The sequence below is a fragment of the Canis aureus genome, chromosome 2 (genome assembly GCF_053574225.1).
Source record: "Canis aureus isolate CA01 chromosome 2, VMU_Caureus_v.1.0, whole genome shotgun sequence".
Lineage (NCBI taxonomy): Eukaryota > Metazoa > Chordata > Mammalia > Carnivora > Canidae > Canis > Canis aureus.
In genome coordinates this window covers 81,304,645-81,325,230 of record NC_135612.1, presented here as the reverse complement: position 1 = coordinate 81,325,230, position 20,586 = coordinate 81,304,645, and the positions used below count along the sequence as shown (strand labels likewise).

Below are 20,586 nucleotides of genomic sequence, written 5' to 3'. Positions count from 1 at the left end.
TAATGCTCACAGAGTTCACTTTTCACACCCACCAAGGTCTGACCCTGAGCAAGTAAAATCTTTCGGAAACTGCTGTGTCTGATGCTGTAGCAACCCCATTAATAAAATACCACATATATCTTATCAAGAGAACTCATCTCAAAAAAACACTTTTATGACTGTCAAATAATATCCAGTAATAGTTATTCTATTAAGTGTGCTTTGCGTGTGGACGTGTGCAATCTGAGAAGAATTAAAGCAGAAGAAAAACGTGTTTTATGGCATCATTAAAGATGTTATTGATGGGCTCATTAAAGATGGTATAGAAAAGAGATATTAAATCCTTACTGCTCTCATACTTTTAAAAATCAATTTCCTAAAGAAATATTTGGTACTTAGAGTACTCTACTGTAGCTATTTGGATAAGGAGAAAGAGACCTAACATGATTTGATACCCAATAATCAAAGCAATCCGAGAAAATACAGGCTCGGACTTCATTAAATGGCTTTCGAAAATATGTGATGCCCTTGAGCCGCAGTTACTTATTTCTTTTAACCTGAAATTTACTACCTGGAGGGTTTATATCTGTTGTGTTATTGCTTTACCTGAAGTTAGGAGGAGATTTTTGTTTTGGTTTTGGTACTTTTATTGGTCTGGTAAACAAGGACCCTTCTAGTTACAATAATATTACTTTTCCAAGATGACTTATAAACACAGACAAATAAATTTGGATCTATAGAAATGTCCTTGGAAAATTCTGTAGCGCAAAAGTGTGTGAAGAGATCTTTCTGCAGAATGTTTACTTTTTCACAGTCAGCCTAATGGGATGTTTTGTCCCGTGGCTGAATGACATTTGCATTCTAAATTGTGTAATCTTAAACTTTGGAGCGGACGTATCAAGTGGCAGATTTATAGATATTTTATACAACCACCTCATATGTTCTGTGCTGTCACTTAAGCTTTATTTGGCTCATCAAAGGAGGTTGGCTCTATATTCTGAATATTTAAGACAGCCAATATCAAGACTGTTGTGGCATGCTGTTTAAAAGGCAAAGTGATATGCTTATAAATAAACTAATGTATGGTGTTAGGCTCTTCACAGAGCAAAGAAGTTCATATACCAGAATTGAAAACCTGCATAGCCATCATTATACATCATGCAGTTTGCCAAAAGTAACTGGACAACTTACGTGTCGTCATTAGGTATTCAAAAGATGTGTAAAGTTTTAACCATAATAAATAGCTGAACCAAAATAAAATAAAGGAGAATGAAACACATTCCCCTTAATGTGATTAGTAATAGTAATTGATACTCTTCATCTCTTCAATATTGCTGTCAGGGGACAAGGGATCCATTTACAAAGTTACATTCTGTTTAGACATCTGACATAATAAACAGGATCTTTTTTTGTCCTGATTTTTGTTTGTACCATTAGTAGATGATTTTCTATTTTTATTTTAAAAATAAAGTGTTATAAAACTACCAGAATGTTTTTTTTTTCTGTGATTAAATTTGTTATAAGATAAAATAAAGAACACGAGGTTTTGTTATAATTCACCCCTTTGATACTGAATTTATCTAGGGAAAACCCTGAGGGATGCCATCTTTTAATTCCTTATGGTAGGGATTAATTAAAAATCAGAGATTTCATCTGACATAAAGACTTCGTTTTATTTATAATTTTCTTGAATTGTCTTATCATAGTTCTTTGCTTGTGATATAATGGAAGTGGCATCTGTTTACAGTGTTCTTATCCTTACGAGAATTAGACATTTCAAAGTGTTGCTCCTAAATCCTGTTAATGGTTATATTGTAATAAATTAAGCAGCTTTGGGGAAATAAGTTTGTAAAAACTGCCCCGCCCCCCTTTTTGGTTTGTTTTCACAGGATCTAGAAATTTTCAAATCAAGCTTCTGTATTTAGTCCTTGGCAGAATGTAGATGTATGTTGCAGAGTTGCTATATATTTTTTTTTTTCTGAAATTCACACCTGAGTAAAAGTGATGATATAACCCAGGTTTCCATAGTTCAGACCTTTGCAGTTCAAACAAAAGTCTTTGCTCTCAACTGAGTAATGTGTCCAGTTGAGCAGAATGTGGATCATTGACAGCATTATTGAGATTAAGTGTCCACCTTTCCTTTGCCTGGTCTTAGTGGTTGCTCAAGTTTTGTGACTTGAAAGTACAATAGTACATTTGACTTGTAAAATAAAGACAGAGGCATTCTATATTTCTATTTATTTTTAAATCTTCAAACTTTCACTATGTGTTAAATATTTTTCAATTTTCTTAAAGAACGATGTAATTCTAAAAGATTGATAAACATATAAAAGTATAGTTACTACTTTATCGTTTTCAGGTCCTGCTGAGTTTATTCATGCCATGCTATTATTTAGGTAATGCACTGGCAAGTAAAAATTTTATTGTATTTAGTAAATGGAAAGTAAAGTACTTTATTTTTGGCAAGAGTAGGGAAGATACAGCTTGAATAAACATTAATTTAAAAATCCATTTGTAGCTCATGCAGAAATACTCAAGAAAAATTCATATTAAGTCCAGTGATAGTTTCCCTTGCTTCTTTGGAACTGTAGAATGTAGCCTGAATAATGTTCTCTTTAATTGATCAAATTGTACCCAATATAGTCATTGTATACTTTGTAAAAAATATGGCAGAAATTATTTTTTAAATTACTTGTAGTCTGGAAACAAATGGATGACTTGCCATCAAATATTAGAGCTTTCAGCACTGAGAACACTAAGTATCAGTTTGTTGGTGTACATACATTACACCATACATACTCTAGTGGAAATGCATCTGCAGAGTGATGCCAGCTACAGCTTCTAGTTTCAATTTGATAAGCATAATTTCTACAATATGATCCTTCTGTGTATAACCAAAAACACTCTCAAGAGGTACAGTCAGTCTGCATATGGTGGAATTTCTGTTACATTCGGCCTGATAATAGACAAGAGGCTAAAAGCCGATGAAGGGTTATGTCTTGAGTCAGGAGAGATCTACTAAAGCAGCATTACCTGGATCTCTTGATGTCTATGAATAAGGAAGGGGTCATCCGCCGATTTGATCTACTTTGAATATAGACATTTTTTATGGAAGACCAGGTATAACAGTTTGAAACTTACCCAAACTTATCCCACATTGGAAGACCAGTTATAACAGTTTGAAACTTATCCCAAACTTATCCCACGTCGATTAATAACTTAGACATGAGAAGTCAATTTATAGATTTTAAGTCAATCCTCCAAGTCAAGTTGGATAAATATAGCAAAATCATTCTCTCGTGTCATCTATTTCTATTTTTGAGTAATTACATATCTTATATGTGGAAAAGTATACACCTGGTATCTCTTTTTCTCATTCTCCACACACACAAACACATACAGATATATTCTTATAAACCAACGATGGGGCCTTTAGATTTTTATTTCATTGTGATATTCATACATTAACATATGGAACATATTTGAACTTTAAACACATTCAAAACTGAAATAAAATGTCATCAGTCATTCAGTGTTTGTATCTAAAATCACTGGAGTCATCACATTTTAGAATTAAAAGATAGCATTCAAACCAGTTTCCTCATTTTATATGAAGAGAGACTGAGGCCTTTCTCTGCCTGAACCTTTGGGATGTAAATTTGGTCGTCTGCTGGTACCTTGACTGATGCAAGGAAATTTAAGAAGTTGAGGCCTTTATGAAAAAGTAATTTGGTTGAGATCACAAGATTATCGAGGATACAACGTGGATCCAAGTCCTGGAATGCAGAAGCCACTGTTTTTGGTTTTGATCATACTACCTCTAGGAATAAAATTGAATTTATGTAACTTTGTACGTATTTCAATAGAGACAAAAATCTGTTGAGATTTACCTTTGTAAGTATAACTATATATTTGGCTATGAAGACTGAAGTTTTTGTAAGAGATTATAATTCTGCTTTGGGCTCTAGCTTTTATCTGTAAATTGCGGGGGACATTATAATTCAAATTTTACAGATTTTCAAAAGAAATTGATCGTTCTTTTCCCCTATGTAAAATAGTAATTGATGACACACTGAAGTAACTTAACACTTTTTAGAACATGTATGCAACAAGTTAATTGACATGATTTTTAGTTTAGCAGAATCATGATAACAAATGTAAGCTCCTATCTGGGATTAGTATATCCTCAATAAAAACATAATTTGAATGGAAATTAATAGAAGTTTTCTATAAAATGTGTAGGAAAGTTTATATGCATTCTAATTGGGATAATTTTTTTACTTTTTTCATTAATATGGATGATTCTTTTTGGCTTCTATGCTCCTTTGCATTTTGCCAGCTTTGCAGGCGCACTCTACCTTCACAGCATCCTTACCACACAATCGTGAACTAATTTTTCCTCTTAATTTGTGTTCTAGCAAATTTTTTAAAGAAGGTGACATTTTTAATTTTTTCAGTTCGATTGCCTCCTGGTGTATTATATTTTAAATTTAAATAGTGATAAAAATAAAAATGCTAATGATTGAGTTTATTAATTTCAAGAATCAAATTTGAACAATTTTAAAAACAATATAACGTGACGAAACCATTGCTTCACCATAGCCACCAATGCTATTAGATATTTTACCCTCATTTCTTTTCCTGGGAGAGGATGGTGGTGGAGGTTATGTTGGAAATTTGATATAATAATTGTTTAGAGCTTTATATTTAAGCTGTATGTAAGCAATTCCAAGGCTATAGCAAGGTTCCCCATCCATTTATTTACTATGGCTCTATAGAAATAGTAAGATCTGTTCATATAGATCTTGAGTCAGTTTTACTTTTCTCTCTTATTTATTTTAAAAGCCCTTAGAATCTTTTCTAAAGTAGGGACTCTGTTTCGGAACATTACACAGTGCTTTATTTAGCATTAGTGTTGTGGGAGAAATCACATTCCAAGAAGAATTGAGCTGAAACCACTAAAACTAATCTTAATTATCACTTCTGGTGAATTAATGTTTTAAAGGCGGAATAAAGGTTTATTTTCAGGAATTTGGTGATGTTTGTATTGAACTCTGATGCTGTGTACAAACAAAAAAAAAACTGTTAAAGCTTCCGAGTAGGATTCATCTGACAAGTTAACTTATTTTTTTCCCCCTGAGCATATTTATTATTTACAAACACATAATTTGTAAAAAAAATTTCTCTGCACCAGAACTTCTACTACAGCATTCTGATTGGGTATAAGACATTGGGGAGAAATTTTTCATCGCACATTTTTTTTACCTGCATAAATCTTTATTTTCCTTCTTTCAGATGCGTCTACATCCATACATTACTGTGTTTGGCTGAATTCCACTCTAATATGATGCTCCATTATGCACCATACTCTGATGACCTTGCTACTACGAAACCTGCTGGAGCCTGCCCTTGGCCGTGGGGTGTCAGCCAATCACTGCTTGTTTCACTTGTTGTACATTTGATTTTCAAGGTTTTTTTTTCCCTCCTCATATAAGGAAAAATACTATTGAAATAAATAAACTTATAAAAGAAACAGTATTAATAAAGAAATGTGCTACTAATGGATGTCTAAGTCACCACTAATTCCATTCTCAAAGAAGTGGTTAGCAGAAATTAAAAAAAAAAAAAAAAATCCCAAGGCACATTTCAACAACTATTTTGAGATTCTAGCTTTGTGTGGACCCAGGAAAATTAAGTCTATTGAGTGTTTGTCTGTAGTACATTAAATACTGACTTTTGCTAAAACCTTAAATTGAACAACATTATTAAGGACGGTGGAACCACAATCTTTCCAAGCCAGTGAGATAGTGTGTTAGAGGAAAAGACAGTGTCTCTTGCTCATTCTGTGTGTGTATTCCTAAATGTCACTGTGTGTATTCGTGTGTGTTCCTACACATCTATATGCAAGGACTTTGAACAATATTTATAAAAACTATTGTCTATAAAACAAATTTGAGAGATTAATTTTGTATTAAGCACTTATTGCCAATGGACTGGTTTTTCCTTAATCTTGAGATATTGACCAAAGATTCTGTACTATCTATAGAATTTGTTGTTGTTGAATCCCTTAAGAAAATTTGGAATCTTTCAGTTAGATTTACTGAAGTCACTGTAGTCACATTCAGAAGGAATTTGTGGCTTTCTGTTTTTGTGGTACATTTATCTGAAGGCTATTCTATTTGATGTCAGATAACATAAATTCAAGCTACTTCCGAGAACTCAGAATTTAGATATTGTTGAGAGAGAGAGAGAGAGTGGCTGAATTTTAGTTTTGTAAGTAATATTCTAGGTAAGTCAGGCAATCCTTTGGGTGGTCCCTCCAATTCTCTATGTTTATATATTTATGTCTCTATTTATTGTATGTGTTTTTGCGCCTAAACATAAGTGTTCCGTGTGTAAAGTTTGATAAATTTATAATACACTTACCACATCATCTGCCCTACTAAGTTTTCCACAATTTTTGAAATACTAAGGATACCAGATTCTTGGGATTTCTTTCGGTGAATTATTGTCAATAGAAGAGCCCTTTAATAAAAATAAATACTTGAAGAATACTGGGGCGCCTGGGTGGCTCAGAGGGTTAAGCGTCCAAATCTTCTTTTCAGGTCAGGTCATGATCTCAGGGTCATGAGATAGAGCCTCATGTTGGGCTCCACACTGGGCGTGGACCTTGCTTAAGATTCTCTCCCTGCCCTGTCTTCCCCTACCCTCCACCACACGCACACATGCACACGCTCTCTCTCTCTTTCCATCTCTCTCAAAAATAATAAATAAATACATATTGGAAGAATACTAAAACATAGAGTGATAGGACATGTACTCTAACCCATGCAAATCTCTAATGTATATATTTCAAGATTTTTATTCTATTAGCCGTTTAATTTTGCAAAAATGAAATTTTCAGAAATATTGAAACTGTAGTGAAATTCCTGAATAAAACCTAATTATCCTCAACTTCTCAATTTGTTTTGAGCACAAGTACCAGTGTAAGAAGCTGGCAAAAGAAGCCTTACCACTCTTTGCTTCTTGAAGATGTCATGTTTCCTTATCAAAAGTAGTTAACTTCCTTACGTGTGCTTATAGTGTGAATCGTGTAACAAATCATATCAATTCAAAATTATAGAGGGAGGGATCCCTGGGTGGCGCAGCGGTTTGGCGCCTGCCTTTGACCCAGGGCGCGATCCTGGAGACCCGGGATCGAATCCCACGTCGGGCTCCCGGTGCATGGAGCCTGCTTCTCCCTCTGCCTATGTCTCTGCTTCTCTCTCTCTCTCTCTCTCTGTGACTATCATAAATAAATAAAAATTAAAAAAAAAAAAGTTTAAAAAAAAAACAAAAACAAAATTATAGAGGGAAAAAGTCCAGAATTTTAAGATAGTCTAAGTGCAACCACATAGAGAGGAGATACATAAATACTTTCGGAAAGAAGAACATTCTAAGGCAGCATTTTGAAAACTTAGGTTGCAACACATTATTGAGGCTTGAATCAATTTAGAGCATCTTCACCACAATAAGAAAAATATGAAATGAAACAGAACCATTCCAAGTACATCACCCGTACCGTAAGGTAAATGTTGTCCTGTGCAATCCCGATTTCAGTTGTGTGTGTGTGTGTTCCTGTTCTTGGTTGCCATGGAAAAAATGTGTTTTGTTGCGGAAGCAATTGAAAAGGGTTCAGAACCACCACTGCAGTTTGTTTGGGGTGGGAAACTATGGCTATTATTGGAAAAGCATAATAAATCAAAACAAAAAAAATAACATTCCCAAACATTTTGATGTACTATTTAGCTGACTCCGAATAATCAACAGCAACTATTACAGCAGGATTCATCAACAGCGAAAAGCTATTATCATTTCTCTCTGTGTGTTTTATTCTTTGAACATGTCACCATGTTCCTATTTTGCACAGACTTCCCTTCTTTCTCCACCTTCTTGCTCCCAATTGGCATCCACCTCAGGTCTCTTGATAAGTCTCCTTTGTAATTCCTGGAATTCACCGCGTAGGGATGTGCCTGTGGATAGATGGAGTGAGACTCAGAACAAACTATCTATTACCCTATAAATTCAGCGTTTGGACATTTTGTTTTAAATGATAAGATAATAATTTATTTTCCATCACAGAATCGAAAGAAAAAATATGAGAATGTTAGAGGTTGGCTTAATAACTTTCAACACATCTACTATCAGCACTGGTACTGAATATTCCAAAAGTAATAAGATACAGTCTTTGTCCTCATGGAATTAATATATTATATAAAAGATTAGGGAGCAGAAAATGATAGATTATATTAGCATCATGCTTCTTAAGTTTCAAAACGTTGATTGCATGTTTGCTCATTTGCTCCTCAGCAATCTGTGAGGAAAAGCACCATTGTTATTTCTGAGGTGAGGAAACTGAAATAAGGAACCAACTTATTTATGACTGATGGAATTAGCTTCGGAACTTTATAAAGTCTTTGAATAAATATCAGGTCAGATTTCAAGTGTACTGCAAGCACTTGGGGGAAGTTGTGAAATCGGTGCTTTTGAATACAGTCTTGTTTTCTGATTTATCTGGGTAAAATCACCTCAGAAGAACTCCTTAGGATATGCCTCAGGTTTTCAAACTTTTTTGCAGTCATAAACTGCAATTTAATACTACCAAAACCAAACCAAAGCAAACAAAAAGCTGTGGGTGTAACGTGCAGATCTAATTAATTAACTGGATTTGTACATAACCCCATATGTGATTTAAAAACAAACAAATCCCTTAAGAATTGAGTAAGTCACTTTAACCCTAACTATATTTTTGAGGCTGGAAATATATAGCCTCTGGAAAAACTCAAGACCCTTACGAAGTAATTCCGCAGTTTGAAATATGTCTCTGGGAATGATTTTCAATCTATAACTTTGCAAAACACGTTTCTTGGATGTCTGTGAGGTTTTTTTCCATTCCTTTTATAGAGATTGTGTTCATTTGCTCTATCTTTAATACACAGTGCAAGGCTTTGGGGTGTAATTAAAACGATGGCTGGAACAAGTCTCTTTATAGATAGGCCAGTGCAAAAAATAGGCAAAGTAGGCAAGATACATACATGAAACCCACGGGGCCTGCCTCCCAGTCTGTCTTGTCCATCAATGGTATTCTCAGTGCTTAGTAGAGATACTCCTAGGAGCCCATGGGAGATACTCATAAATATTTGTTGAATGACAAACAAGAAGCCTGAGCTTTGGTGCTAAATATCCTGAAGATCCCTTCATATTGAAACACAGGACTATGGTACTTCCACTGTTATATCAGACTCTGGGCGTCCTAATTGTTATTTTCTTTCCCTGCTGGGTGGATGTCTCCACCGTAAAGGCTACCTGTGGTGCTGGCTAGAGTCCCTGCCCTCTCTGTGTGGGTATGACTCTCATTTCAGTAGCAAATGAGCAGTGCTCATTTCCTCTCCTTACTCCTTGGTGGTGTTGTTAACACCAAACCCTCAAAAAAAAAAAAAAGATAAAATTAAACTACTAAGCAAATATGCCAGGCAAGTAAGGGAGGTACTGGCCAATCAGTAGGGTTCTGATATATTTTGAAGGGGTATGAAGACACATGCAAACATACTGGTTTTCAGTATTTTGTCTTGAGATCCTTATTCTAATCTTCTACAGATTGTTATCTGTTTTTAAGATTGTATTTATTAATTTGAGAGACAGAGAGAGCGAGAGAGAGAGCACAAACCAGGGGGAGAGGCAGAGGGAGAGGGAGACACAGGCTCCCCGCTGAGCAGGGAACCCACCATGGGACTATCCCAGGACTCAGGGATCATGACCTGAGCCACCCAGGTGCCTCCAGATTGTTATCCTTCTTCTTGTCTCTTTCCTTATGGGAAAAAAAAAAATAGGTACATTTATGCCCAAGCACAGGTGCAAGTATCTGTCAGTTTATATGTTCTTGCAGATATTGTCCATTCACTGAACCAACCCCTGCTCACCAATAAAGGGTGAGCATTTTCACATTTCCATTTTTATTCTGAAAGCCCATGGTGAGCATCACTTTTAAAGGTGAGAGCCTAGAATATCAGAGAAACATGCACTTGGTTTACTAGGGAAAGAGATCTAGAAGAGAGAATATGCTTGCTCTTGGGAGTGGCAGGCACTGAGGTGGGAGCTGAGGAATGTCTTACAACTCCTTGTTGAATCACTATGTTGTACACATGAGGCTACTATAACATTGTGTGTCAACTCTTCTCAAACAAGCAAACAAAAGAGAAGGGGGAGGGGAGGAGGACAAAAAGAAGAAAGAAAAAAACCCACAACACCTCAGGAGCCCATATTTGAAGGACCACTCTTTTAAATTGCAAATGCAAATTGCAATCTTCTGAAGGAGTTGGGTTTAGTCTTTGTCACACCCTGGTGTAAATTGCTTAAGCAGGTAACTAGGTCAGCAGCTCACAAAGATCACCAGTCCTAAAGAAATGCAGATTCTGCACTGAGGGCCTTGGAGAAGGATGAGTAGCCTTCAGTAGTTTCAAAGCCCAGAGCTCTGTTAAGGCACCAAGTGTCTCCAACCCTAGCTAGGCTTCCAGGAAATAATGAGATTATATCAGAAAAAGGAATTTCAAGTTTGACAAAGCAAATGTTTGAGGCCTTGAATTCTGGCCCAAGGCCTTGGTAACTGTAAGAGTGGTACATGGCTCTATATGATTGCAAAATTAGTGTCAAAAAGCAATAAACATCTACTTCTTTCCATTTAGACCAGGTGTTTTGGTTTGGTTTGGATTTTGGTTTTAGTCCGGAATATCATCATGTCCAACTCTTCTGTTTCCATTCATTTGCTGCTCCCCTACTTTTGAGAGAAAGATAAGAACACAGAAGGGGGAAAAAAGGAAAAGAAAACCCATAACCACTGCATAGCAACATACTCTCCTCCTCCCTAGTATTATTAGACTACTGTAATAATAATAATAATAAAAAGTGGCCACATTATTGACGTGTAGTTGATTCTTATTCTAATTTCATTCAATTCGGGCAGCCCGGGTGGCTCAGAGGTTTAGCGCCGCCTTCAGCCCAGGGCCTGATCCTGGAGCCCGGGATCGAGTCCTGTGTCGGGCTCCCTGAGTGGAGCCTGCTTCTCCCTCTGTCTCTGCCTCTCTCTCTCTCTCTCTCTCTCAGGAATAAATAAATAAAATCTTTAAAAAATAATAATAATTTCATTCAGTTCTCAGAAATTGAAATCCTAGTAGGTCTGTACTATAGCCCAGAAACCTGAATTTTTAACACTTACCCATCCTCAATTCTGATTACAGATGGTAGGTCAAGCTACAACAATTTTGGGTTAGGGCCCCCGAAATTCCTAACTTCTGTTTCGTAGTACACTTCTCGAAGGCCTCTGGCAAAATAGAAAATGAACTGGATAAGGCAATCTGAACATCTGCCTTCTCGCCCTGGTTCTGTCCCTGATTGGCCAGTGTGACCTTGTGTAAGGCCTTTGGAGTCCGGAAACCTGTTGAAACTGTCCTCTTGTCATTTTACATAACAACCCCTGCACTGATTACATGACAGGGTTTGGGGTGGGGGGGGGGTCACAGAAAATAACATTTGGGACTTTGTAAAGCATTATCACAATTTAAGATAATATTTCTAGTCATCCATGAATTTCTCTACACCTTCTGAAGATGCATTTACACTTTTGGAGTATTTTTAGTACCATTATATTAAAAAGTTTCTTCATTTTGTTTTTTTTGGTGGGGGGCGGGGGTGCTGTTTGTTTTAATTTGTTCTACTGCTTGTTTGAGGCATCTCATATTCTCTTGCTCTGATTCATTTCTTCCAAGTTATACTGATCCCCGATCAAGGTGCAACATATGGCAATAGGCCCTGTAGATAATCAGAAAGGCTTTCGGTGCCTGCTGAGGTCTTGATGGTGAAGGGGGAACAGAAATAGCTCATGGCTGTAAAGCAAGTGGTTTAGGAATGGCTTGTAACAGTTTGATATTATCTGACATTATCCATTTTGACACTTAAAAAAGATTCCATCATTTTTTCAGTTATTTCTTCTTCCGTGCGATCTTTCCTGGGAATTTTTAGTTCACACATTACACCCAGTCTCTAAGAGCCACGAGTTACTGAGCTTTTATTCTCTGGCAATCACTCTGCTAAGGGGTATACTACATTATATTATTTACCCCTTTCTAATAACTGAGAGGCGGGTCCTATTGTTGTCTCCATGCGACATATGTAACTGGGGAAAAGCAAAACAGAGCTTCTCCTAGATCCCATCCACTCTACATACAACAGGGTTCGCTAACTACTTAAAGTCATTTCCCCTCCAACATACTGCTCTCTCCAAATCTGAGAATTTTTATTAGGATAATCTCCCTGAGAGATTTTAATGTACATATTTAGGCTGTGGTTTGCATTGTAGTCTAGCCCACAATACCTCCTATGCATTCTTAGCAGGTTGAAAAGAGAGTCCGTTTCAGCTTGCTAGCACTGCCATTCAAAATACTGTAGACTGGATGGCTTAAATGGCAGAAGTTGATTTTCTCACAATTCTGAACACCAGAAGTCTCAGATCAACGTACTGGCAAGTTCCACTTCTGATGAGGACTCTCTTCCCGGTTGTAGGCCGCTATGTGCTCACTGTGTCCTCAAACGACCTTCTTTCCTCCCTTCCTCTTTCTAAGGACACCAGTTCTATCAGATGAGAGCCTCACCTTCCAACTTCATGCGACTATAATCACCTCCAGAAAGGTCATAACTCCAAATCAGTCACATTGGGGTTTAAAGCCTCAGCATATGAATTTTGGGAGGACACAATTGAAGTTCATTTTTTAGCTTATAACCTTTAACTTTGTATGCATATCTTTGAATGCTTTCTGCAATTTTCAGCTTTCACAGGGATTTGAGCTATTAAGTAACATCTTCCTTATTTTAATTTTGCCAATCGATAAGTGCATCTAGGTGTATTAATTGAGGTAAGATAATATTTATATTGAAAAGTCCAAGATTTTTTCCACAAATATAGGAGGTCTTTTTTAATGATGATCGTAATATGTAGTCTTAAATTTCTAGTGTATTTTCAGCATTAAGATCCAAGTGAAAAGCAGTAGGAGTTAAGTGGAGAAGGAGTCAGTTGAAACTATAATAATGTAGGTTTAATAATCTTTCTTTTCTAAGAACAGTCTCAGTGGATTTTCATGCACAGTGGCATAATTGGTCTGACAAAGACCCAGTGGGTCTGATTTCTCATGGCCTGTGGAAACTGCCAAACAGGTACTGAGGCTGGCACCACACTCTGAGTGACTCTTCACCAACTATTGATATGTAGGCATCCAATACATTGCATCATTACACAATCCATGGACACATTGAGGATTTTTTTTTGATTGTGCTTTTTTATTTACCTAATAAAATTAAAAATTCATGTGATAAAATCTGTAATGAGCAGGCTAGGAACTGTATATATGTCCAGTGAGATGTAGGAAGTGGTGATTTTGTTAGTGTAATACAGGGTAAACTCATCAAAAGTTGGGAAAAGGAACTCCTTCTTTTCTGCCCTTTGGTCGGAATTTCTAGGCAGTGGACCATAACAGCTGAATAGACTTTTTCTAAGAATTACCCTTCTAAGCTTCTAGAGCTAATTTTACATTTGACCTCCTATATTAAAAATGTCAGATTAATCAGTCCTTTTTTTCAGGAAAATGACAATAATTATGGCATGAACTTAAAGGTTTTTTTATTATTGCATCTGAATCTACTTTTGATTGAATTTAACTGTTGAACACAAGGTTCAATTTTAGATAGAGATGGCATTTCTATACGGCATTAGGAATGAAAGATGGTAATACCTATTTTTTCCACACCAGTGCACACACTATTAGGTCAGCGACATTTAATTTATTTTATTACAAAAACTTCTTGCCTTTTTCTCTAATGTTTTACCTTTAATAAGAAATTAGCATCTCTGTGCATGTACACATGCGTATCCTATGTATATACATTTATACATGTGCGTACACAGAGGTAATGCGGTTACCATTTCAGAGCAAACACTGAATGAGTGATTACTGTATGCCAATCATGTAATTATGTGCAAAGCCTTGTTCTGAACATGGGAGAAGCAACAGTAATGAAAACAGGCAAAAATCATCCCCCATTGTGATTCAATTCAGTGGGATACTACACAAATAATAATAGCTAAACTTACATTGCATGCCATATCCTATGCACGGGTCAGCATATTTTACATATATTAACCGGTTAAATAGGTGATAGAGCTAATTATTGTTATTTTGTAGATGTGCAAAGGGACATACAGCAGGGTTGAGTGATCAACAGTTTGTACAGTGGCCGAGCAGAGGGTCAAATACAGACAGTGTGGCCACAGGGGCCATACCCTCAACCACTGCGTATATGTGAACACGTCTAATTTATTTATTTATTTATTTTTTAAAGATTTTATTTATTTATTCATGAGCCACACAGTGAGAGGGGAGGGGTGCAGAGACACAAGCAGAGGGAGAAACAGTCTCCGTGCAGGGAGCCCGACGTGGGACTCAAACCCAGGACTGCAGGATCAGGCCCTGGGCTGAAGGCGGTGCTAAACCGCTGAACCACCCGGGCTGCCCCGAACACGTCTAATTTAGAGTCAACTAGTTCTCAGAGAAGGAAATTGGATTCACCTAATTCTCATAAAGTCCTCAGTGATATTTCAACCTTCTTATTTTAATACCTTTTATACTATGTTTGTGAAATTAGGTCATTCAGTCCAATGTTTTTAACAGTACCATCTTATGCCTTAATCAAAGTTAAAATCAAAATATGGGAAGGTAGATTTTAGACTAGTAGGTGCTTCTTCCTTCTACCCACTCTCTGCTTTTGGGAACACCTCACAAATATGTTTTCCTTTTTTGTTATTTAGTATTCTTCACTTCACTCAGTATTCACGTAGTCTGTTTTGTATATTATTAACACAAGCAGAAACATAAACTCATTATTTTTATAAATTGCCATTTTATTTAGGATAGGAAATGTCTTTTTACAGAGAAAAAAATTGTACCTTAGAGGATTTGTAAAATATTCATTTTTATTTCCGTTTTACCAGAAAGAAAGGACGTGTTTTTATTTTGAGTTTTTGGTTTGTGTTTTCTAAATATTCACAACAGTTGAAAAGACAGCAAAGTAGAAGTGAATTCCTTAAAATTTTTTTTGGTAATTTTTTCTGGTTTTCCTCCACTTAGTTGCTCATTATTAAACATTCATTTAAAATATGACCTATATCATGTCATAGTTTTCCTTTTAAAATATATTTTTATCCTATTTCTTTATGGAATATGATTTCAGTCCCCTAAAATGCGAGTGAGTACCACCAAAGCCCATTTGAAATACATTCTTTATGAAAATAATTATGTGTTAACTTTTTGCTATAACAGTGTTTTCTTAATGTGTTGATTACATTTTTATTATAGGATATTTATTCAACTGAATAAATGTCTCTGAACATGTATCTTTATACTCTAATTCTGGGTTCTGTTATATAGTAATTCTGTATCTTATGCTCTGAAATGATCTTTGCATACTACTGGAATGATTTAAACTTTTTAAGCTTCAAAAACTATTGAAGCAAATTGTTGAGGTGCTTCTTTCCATAGTCTAACCTAAAAATTCGTAGGACTTTGTTTCATCAACAATAGGTATTAAAAATATTGCCAACATTACAGTTATTTCTAAATAAATTTGGGAAAGAAAGTAGGATGCAACGGGAAGGAATTCACCTCATCTTTTCTGGGCCTCACTTGAATTCTTATTGAACCCAACAGACCGCCTCTTTAACATTCTCTTAAAAGCTTCACTCTTCCAAAGGAAACAACCAACTTAAAGCCGCACTACTCTGGAAATTAGTCGCTGCTTGTTAGTGGCTTACTGAATGTCCGCATCATTAGTACATTCTAAAATTACGACATCAATAGCTTATAAGTAAGGTAGGTACAGTTTGGTTTGAGCTAGAAAGCTGTTTCAAATTTGGTGTCTGAAAATAGACAATCAGCTATGAAATCTATAAACATCAATGTAGATATTGGTACACTTTCAGGGAGGGAAAAATAGAAGAAAACACAAAAGACCATAACCACACTACAAGAATGTGGAGAAATTCTATATATGATGCCATCACTCTAAAAAATGTTTCCTGGATACACTTTGTGAGTTGTGATTTTCTTTTCTATTCACATAGACAAATGAGGATTGTGTTGAGTGTCCAGGATTAAATAGTATGAATATTTACTTTAAACAGTAAGCAAGTAATAGTAATGTGTGTTTATGTGTCCTTGAGAATTCACTGCCATTAATTTTTAACTTTTTAATTTTACTATTATTATTATTATAAAACACGAGCAATTGTTGCTACAGCACGAAGCAGGGACTTCCAATGGCAAAGAAGCATTTATAATCATGCAACTGCTCTAAACAGCCAGAGAAGTGGTTTCATGTAGAACTTTGTTTTCCTGTATGTTTCTAGTTTCAAATATTACATATACTATTGTTTTCTAATCCTTAGACCATGTTACATCCTTGAGGAATGTAAAGTATCTTATGTCCCCACTGTGCCACATTGCAGTTCATAGAGATACTCAGTGTGAAGAAGAACGGATATGGCTTATAAAATAAATTCACTTGTACATAGTGCCTTTATAATCTACATAAATATGTCTGTATACCTTTCTCTCCTCAACATCAGCAATGCTCAGTTCTGTATTTCAGGTACAGAGATGCCATGCAAAGAAAAGGAGAGATTTGTGTGAAACCTAAACAAAGGAAATCTAGCCACATTTCTAGCCCTCAATTATTGTGTCCTGCATGCTTGTGCAACTTACCTTGTGTTCATAGTTGACCTGCGTGGTGCTTTTCGGATTTGTAGCATTAGTAAGAGTGCTGCCATTTGAGCTGTGAATTTAGTTTTGCTTTTGTTAAGGGTCAGAAAGAAAGAAACTATTCATCACATTCTGCTTCCTATAAAGAGACATTGAAATCCAGAAAGATCCTCACATCTAAAAGCATGCCTTACCATACAATATGCCTCCGCATTAGTGGCTGCAATCTGGCTGAGAGGCAGATGCAGATTTTATAAGATTTATTTTGGTCTTGATCTCTGAGTTTGAGCCGATCACTCAACTTTATGTTGTGTTTCTAACTTCTTTATCACTCCATGGGAAATGTAAGACACTGGAAAAATCAAACAGCGAATCATTGGCTATTGGGTGAACGTAATTTTTATTACCTATTACAGCAAACAAACTGTTTTTGAGGAGGTTGGAGGGAGATTAAGCAAAAATGAAGTGATGGTGCTAAAAGCTGCAGCCAACCTATTTTCTTAGAAAATTTAGTTTTTTTTTTTTCTTAAAGACTATTTTGTTATCAAAAATAAGTGTTATGTTGTCATTTTATTCCTAGCACTCAACTGCAGGAGAATTGAAGACATATTATTTTATCTGGTTTAGTAAAAGTAGAAATGTCCTATTGAGGCCGGGAGAAAAAACATACTTCAGAACTGGAGAGGAAAGCCTCAAGGTACAAAAAGAAAAATAAAAGGAGGGTTTTGTTCAGGGGGCCAAAAAATATCTGGCTGATTTCTTATTTAAAATGGTTTCTTATTGGTCCCGTTTATTGACTGATTGAAAAAAAAATGGGTGGGGAGGAAGTTTTTCATCAAAAGATAGTAAAAAAATAAAAGTATGAATGGACTAGAGATAGGAAGTTGTATCTTTTTGTACTTCCATGATTGTCTACAATGCCTCTTTAAATTTATACTTGAAAAGCTCTGGGAAAAAAAAAAAAATACCAAGCTTTGAGGAAAGTGCTAGAGAGTAAAAAATAACATTCTGTGCTCCTTCACCCCCCCCCAACACACACTCAGAAGTGCACAAGTGCATACCCTCACTAAGTCAAGCTATTTTGTTTTAAATTAGTCACACATTTATCTTTGCAAACTAAAAATAAAAATAATGATAATGATAATAATAGTTCAGTGACCATTGAAATTTTGAGGGCATACTGAGTTTTAGAAAGATGCTTTTAAAGAAAAGTTATTAGCCATCTCACTAGGTTTCAAGTTGTGGAGGGAGATTGCTAGAATAATGATAGGGAAGTGGACTTTCTGTACTCAGCCATCTCCTAGAAGACACTAGACTGCAGGCAATCTGTGTCTCCCTCCATCCTTTAGCATCCTCTACAGCAGAATCAGTTTACGATATCTGAGATGTTGCTCTTTTTTTTCCTCAGTGGCATCCTGAGCTTTTACACTTTCTCTATCTTCATTTTCCCCGCCAAGCAGGCTGAGTTTTCTCACTGTCTCAGAGGAAGTCAGATGTCAGTAAGTACCAGGCAGAGAAGTGATAAGAATATTTTAAAAACTGAGTGTTTTTGTTTTTTTTTTAAGTTTTTGTATCTCATCTGCACTGAGAAAGCTACAAAGGACTAACGCATTTGGGATTTGCAATATTCCTTGATGGCATAAATTAAAAAAATTTGAAAAGCAAAGAGAGAACTCAAAGTTTACCTAAGATGTATTCCCACCAACGTCTATGATCCTAAATCATGAAGGATGTTGAGTAAGACCAGCAGAAGTTACATGTCCTAATGAATCTTGTTCATTCATTTATTTAATGCCCGATTATTGATGTCCCATTATATTTGGGACAAAGGCAGGGACTCAGAGGAGACAGACTTGCAAAAGAATAATTATACTGTAGTATGGTTGAGGGTTATAGTAGGAGCTACAGGTACCCTGGGAAGGATGTAGCGACTCCTGGGGATGTTGGCAATTGACCAGGACCCCACAAGGAGGTTATAATGTCGCTTTAATTTATTTCTCCTGCGTCAAGTCTTGCAACCTCAGCCATAAGGCCTTAACTATTCCCCTTGGAGCTGAATTGGAATGCATTTTCTCCACACCCCATCCTCCTTTACATTTCAACAGGTTTTTGCTTTTGATGCATCTCTAATGGATTTTTTTCCTTGATTGTTAAAATTAGAACCACTTAATGAGCAATTCAGTTAGCCTCGCTGCTTTTTTAGTCATTCTGCGACTTTGACCAAAAACCGAACTTATTCACTGTACTGTTCACTCTGAATTCTTCACACTTGGCTCTGAATGACTTTTAGTAATTTGCTCATGTCAAATCACCTTCAAATGGGAACTATTACTATCATTGAGGAGATTGAAAGAAAAGAGACACAGGCTGCCAAGTGATTTCCAAAAGAGGAGTTATATAGATGCTTTTAATCACGGCAACATTACTGGAATATTTACACCCTCTCCAGGCAACTTTGAAAAATACAGCCACTCATCTGAGTCATATTTTCCTAAAAATAGTCATGTAAGCTTGTATTTTTATACCTTGTATTTATTTTATGCATTGATTATCAGAGTGTCATAGCCCTGGGATCTCCCAAGAAAAATCATGATGATTTTTTTTATTACAATTTCTAATTATTTTTAGGTCCTTTTTATTTCTTCTCATGGTCTCCTTCTTCCATGAGCACCTTTCATGTCTTCTATTAGCACTGGTACTTGTTATCAACTGGCTTTCAGATAGTCATGGTTAAGTGACTGGTTGATGACAGCTTTTAAGATGTTGCCTCTCCAAGTTATATTTCTAATCATGGTGGATTCTGGATGAACAAAATGCGTGATGTGAGGCTTTCTAATGAAAAGATTCGGATGAGACACTATCCAGAATACAGAGTAGAACACTGGAAGACTAAACGACCCTGGTTGAATTTTCTCCTATCATTCTTGATCCTCTGATCTCTTAAAGATGTCACTTTACAACAGACCTCTGGTTTTGTGTCCAGGTGACAGTAAAATAGTCCTTGTTTAGTGCTGATGGCACTTAGATACTCAGGTTCAAGTTACACACTCATGTATATACGTATATATACTCAGTTTACATAAATATAAATATGAACATAGACATAAATATATACACATAGATAATTATTCTCCTCCAAAGAAATAATAGTGCTTTTTTAAAATCCTAGGGTAAATTTTGGTCTGGAAGCACCACGCCTCCAGGAGGTAAGAGAGGCTGATAACCCTCACATAGATGATAATTTAAAAATTCTAAATATATTTCTATCATTTCTAAAGAATATTAGAAAGAAGGAGCAGCAGGACTACATTTGTAAAATGTCCTCATTCAGCCTCATAGTAAAAGACCCAAAAAGGAAGTTACTTATTGGAAGAACAACCAGATTGATTTTGGGGGAATTAGCTTCAGTTGTGAGGCCTGCGGCATGAAAAGAGAAAACAGGAGTAAATGTTCTGGAATGGGCAACACAGGAGAAAAAAATACCCGATTATCGATGTCCCGTTATATTTGAGAAAAAGGCGGGGACTCAGAGTCTTGTAAAGGAGACAGACTTGCCAAGGAATAATTATACTATAGTATGGTTGAGGGTTATAGTAGGAGTTAGCCTTGGTTTTAATCCTTCCTTTAATATTTTGACATCTCTGGGATGCCTGGGTAGCTCAGTGGTTGTGCATCTGCCTTTGGTTCGGGTTGTGATCCCAGGGTCCTGGGATCGAGTCCTGCCTCAGGTTCCCCACAGGGAGCCTGCTTCTCCCTCTGCCTGTGTCTC

At 36.2% G+C, this 20,586-nt stretch overlaps 1 protein-coding gene across 2 annotated transcripts in view; it reads left to right on the top strand.

Annotated features, from left to right (window-relative positions):
• PCDH7 (protocadherin 7) overlaps nucleotides 1-20,586 on the top strand; it is a 416,043-nt gene that overhangs the window by 4,291 nt on the left and 391,166 nt on the right. The gene's annotated exons all lie outside the window — the stretch shown is intronic.